Raw genomic sequence first — 5,014 nt, 5'->3', positions numbered from 1 at the left:
CTCCATACTGTTCTCCATAGTGGCTGTATCAATTTACATTATTCCCACCAGCAGTGCAAGAGGGTTCCCTTTTCTCCACACCCTCTCCAGCATTTATTGTTTCTAGAGTTTTTGATGATGGCCAATCTGACCGGTGTGAGATGATATCTCATTGTCGTTTTGATTTGCATTTCTCTAATGATTAATGATGTTGAGCATTCTTTCATGTGTTTGTTGGCGATCTGTATATCTTCTTTGGAGAAATGTCTATTTAGTTCTTCTGCCCATTTTTGGATTGGGTTGTTTGTTTTTTTGTTATTGAGCTGCAAGAGTTGCTTATAAATTTTGGATATTAGTCCTTTGTCAGTTGCTTCGTTTGCAAATATTTTCTCCCATTCTGAGGGTTGTCTTTTGGTCTTGTTTATGGTATCCTTTGCTGTGCAAAAGCTTTTAAGTTTCATTAGGTCCCATTTGTTTATTTTTGTTTTTATTTCCATTTCTCTAGGAGGTGGGTCAAAAAGGATCTTGCTGTGATTTATGTCATAGAGTGTTCTGCCTATTGTAAGCACACTTTCAATCAGTGTGTCCACTGAATTTTTGTGTGCTCTCTCTTTCCCAACAAGTTGTTCATACCCCTTGCAGTTTGGGCATTGCTGCATCATGGCCCTTAGTGCTTGAACTAGGTCCATTTATGATTATCTGGACTACCTTACAGCATTAAGCTGAAATCTCCATTGCAGTTGTGTTATGATGCCACCTTCACCTTTGTGTCTAGCTATCACTCATGATAAACATCTCACCTGAAGTTTTTTTAATCTCCGTGGCCACTTACTCTTGTGATTCCAAAGCCTTCTGACTTTTAATTCTGTATAAGATCATTGATCACCATGTTACCTAATTAGGTAGTAAGCATATTAAAACATTATTCTTTGATTCTTAAAAGCTTTTAGAAACATACTCATACCTGGCATCTTACCTTGCTTCCTCTCTACTTATTTTGTTCTTTCTTGGATCCTACTTTCCTCAAGGACTATTTGCAGAACAGAAGTGGGAAATAGTATGGTAGCAATCAGTCTAAGTCCTTGCTATGGGGGTGTGGGGCAAAGGAAGGATTACTTAAAAAAAAAGTTTTTTTCTTAAAGATAAAAGGCTTTCTGGACTTGATCTATACCCTGTCCTAAATGCCACACAAACCTATTTTCTTTTTGGTGATATTTTTAGGGTGCTCATCTTTTTCCCTGAACCAGCCATATGTTAGGCCTAATCAGCAGTGGTCTTCGAGATCCTCTCCTCCCTGAATCCATCCTGCAATGAATCTCTAGAGTACTAAGTGTCTGTCTCCTCAGTAACAGCTGTTGAACTTGCCTGGTGTAAAATATCAGCAGCTCGACTCTGTTTCTGGGAAGAGAGCAATCCTCACATCAGCTGTCTCCCTCAGGGGAGCCTCCTGGTCTAAATCTGATTCTCATGTATCATTCTCAGACCAGCCTCTTTGAATCCTTAGAAGAACTGTTAAAACCCAGCTAATGTTTTTAACTCTTATCTCTCTCACCCCTCTACTCACCTTCTGAAATAGAAGGGATAAAAATATCTAGGCTTTATGTTCTTTCACTCACCTATAAAGAAGGCTTTTATGTTTTCAGTGGTCTGCTTTAGCAGACTTGTTATGTTTTATATCTGAAAATAGATTGGTCAAATCTGGTATCTTTTACTGCTATTAATATTCCTTGGAAAACACAATAGGTGGGCATAGTGAATTCTGTGTATAAACAGTTGCAGTGAATTCACTACCCAGATTTGGTTACCACTCTTTTGTAGAAGCCTGAGGAAAACTCTTTAGACCAGTGGATTTCACATGGTAGAACTGAACCTTGGGGCTTGTGGGTTTTGGTGAATACCCTTGTCTCTGGGTGGAAAGGTGTGAATTTCAGTTACCAGTTTCATTACCAGGTAGTAGAAAAGGGCACACAACACTGTAGGCAGGTGAATTTGGGGACAAATTCAACCCAGTCACAGATGAGTTTCTCTCTGAAGATAGAAAAGCTGAACATATTCAGCAATTCCATTTGATTCCTGTAGCTCTGAAATGCAGGAAATTATCAGTAACAAAAAGAAAATTGTAGAAGATATGTTTGATACCATTTATATGTTTATACTGTGTATGTATATGGATTGCACATGTAATGTGAAAATAAAAACGAACATGAGAGTGATAAACAGCTAACTGAGGAGAGTGTTTATCTCCGGGGAGACAAGAGAATGGGATGCAGAGAGTTTGACAGGGTGCTTCTATCATATCTATAACGCTTATTTCTTAAGCTGTTTGGTAAAAAAAAAAAAAAATTGGTGTTCATTATGTTATTCTCTGTACCTTGTTATATGCCTAGAATCTTAAATAATAATAATAATAATACAAAAAAAATAAGATCAATAGACTTCACAGTTTGAAGCCTAAGTCCTGTTTGCAACACCATAAATGCTCTATCATTAATATTGGGGAAGAAACATATTAGGCAGTTCTGGATAGTAAAAAAGAACCAAAGCAACACTTTTAGTGGAATGTTTAGCTCAAGATGGTGCCCTTTAGTTTCAGTAGCTACCAAAGGGGATCCAGTTTGACTTCTCATTGCCCAGCCAGAGTATCTTGGGCAATAACTTACCAGTGAACATTAGATTGGAATGTAAAGTTATAACCTGTCAAATGTATGCATTAGGTATACAGACTTCTCATTATTAAATGATGATCTCTAAGGTTCCTAATTTTAGCTCTAAAGTCCTTTAATTTGTTCTGTGATTAATTTTGACATGGTAATCTAATTTGTATCTGTAGTTTGTATCTGTTAGCATTGTAAGGATGTAAAACATGAAGACATATTTGCCAAGATCCCCTCTTCTTCCCACACTTCATTTTGAAAATATCTTCTTGGAGGAATTCTGTAGTAAATTTTCAGGCAAGATGTTTTCATTGTAAGTGTTACCTAAATGCAAGGGTAAAAGCCAAAAATCCTGCAATAAAGGGGATCTAGACCCTTTTGCGAAAAAGGGTTTCTCATTCTTGGTACTGTTGACATTTGAGGCCAAATAATTCTTTATTGTGGGGGACTGTCCAGTTCATTGTAGAATGTTTAGCAGCATCCCTGGACTCTACCCACTAGATGCCAGCAGTACTCCCCTAGTATGACAACCAAAAATGTCTCCAGACATTGCCAAATATCCTCTAGGGGGCAAAATTTCCCCTGTTTGAGAGCTACTAGTCTAGAGAATTTGGTAACCCTTACACTACAAAATACTAATAAGAGAGTCTGGAGAAAATATAATAAAAATCCCTTGAAATACTTATAGCTGAGAGTGCAAGAAAATAAGGGCATCCCAGAAATGAAAACAGAGCGGAAATTGAATACCCAAGAACCAAGAGGAATTAGTGCTGATGCTGACCTGGAAAGGTGGGGAGGATTTTCTGATTTTGATGTAAATATAACTGAGTTTTGTTTTTAATTGATATGTGATTTACAGACAATAAAATATGCAGATCTTGAGTGCTCAATGAAGTTTGGAAATTGTATAAACTCATGTATCCACCGCACAAATCAAGATATAAAACATTAGGGACTTATATTTTAATTGCTACTCAAGTGCTGGAAAGGAAGCCTTGGGTCTGTAAAAGGTAAAAAGTTGGAACTGAGATCCCTTTGTAAAACCAGGGACTCTGGAAGGGCTATACCCTCAGTGAAAAGGAAGTCTAGAAAAAAAATCTCCTAAAAATCTAGAACCCTGGGCTTTCCCTCACAAGTACTTGGAGTTTCAATTTGTACCACTAGTTTGATCTAGGAACTCTAAGCTGAGAAATGGATCTAGCTTAAAAAGTAGATCCATTCTTATTTGGATCCTGCTTCAGACTAACACTTCTCCCTCTCACTCTCTCACTTTAAACAGATTAGAGTGAGTGAAAATCAGGGTAATTTGACCACAGACTGAATATGGTTGATACTAAGCAGTTAGTAGTTTTGTATTATTATTAAGAATCCTTTTAAGAGAAATACACATTGAAGTGAAATGATATGCCATCTGGGGTTTGCTTTAAAATAATCCAGTGGAGAGAGGTAGACAGAGTGGGGGTATAGATGAAACAAGATTGGCTGTGTGTTGATTATTACTGAAACTGGGTAATACATACATGGGAGTTCCTTATTCTGTTCATTTTACTTTTGTACATGTTTAAGATTTTCTATTAAAAAAAAAAAGGTGTTCCTAGAATGGTTATACACCTGGAGTGTCTGATAGAAGCAAATATAAAACCTCTGTGGAGGGACATAATTTCAACCCAACGCCCCCTGCTGAATAGGAACTCACCAGCAAAAGTTCCAAAGCACTGTAAGTGAGAGTAAGCAGATAGAATAAATACTAGAATTCGACCTCTAACAACTTTGGGTAATAGTAATATTAGAAACCATAAAATAAGTATGCTCCAATTAATTTCTTTAAAAAGAATGAAAAAAACTGAAAAAGAATAATAATTTAAAAAATACCCTAGGCAAATTTAGAAACCAAGTAATCAGAATTTCTAGAAATGAAAAATATAGTTCTTAAATTTAAAAACTCAAATGATTAAGTTAGACAGCTGGTTGGACCTCCCTTAAGAGAAAATTAGTAAATTGGAAGGTAAATCTGAAGAATTTAGAGAACAATGTTGTAAGCTAAAGATGCATCATGTACAAATTAAGACATGGAGAAGATGAGAAGATTCCAGCCTACATCTCAGAGAAGTTCCAGAGAAGTTGAGAAGAGGCAATACTTTGAAGAGAAGTATTTGAGAATTTTCTGGAATGGACAAAAAGACATAAAATTCAAGATGCACAGTGAGTCCCATCTGAATTAAAAAACTAGGGGCTTCCCTGGTGGCGCAGTGGTTGCGCGTCCGCCTGCTGATGCAGGGGAACCGGGTTCGCGCCCTGGTCTGGGAGGATCCCACATGCCGCGGAGCGGCTGGGCCCGTGAGCCATGGCCGCTGAGCCTGCGCGTCCGGAGCCTGTGCTCC

At 37.6% G+C, this 5,014-nt stretch overlaps 1 protein-coding gene across 3 annotated transcripts in view; it reads left to right on the top strand.

Moving 5' to 3' along the window:
- Positions 1 to 5,014, top strand: part of L2HGDH (L-2-hydroxyglutarate dehydrogenase) — a 57,687-nt gene that overhangs the window by 44,206 nt on the left and 8,467 nt on the right. The gene's annotated exons all lie outside the window — the stretch shown is intronic.

Source organism: Physeter macrocephalus, chromosome 11, assembly GCF_002837175.3.
Source record: "Physeter macrocephalus isolate SW-GA chromosome 11, ASM283717v5, whole genome shotgun sequence".
NCBI lineage: Eukaryota > Metazoa > Chordata > Mammalia > Artiodactyla > Physeteridae > Physeter > Physeter macrocephalus.
Note: the sequence above shows the minus strand (reverse complement) of the source record. Positions and strands in the feature narration are given on the sequence as shown.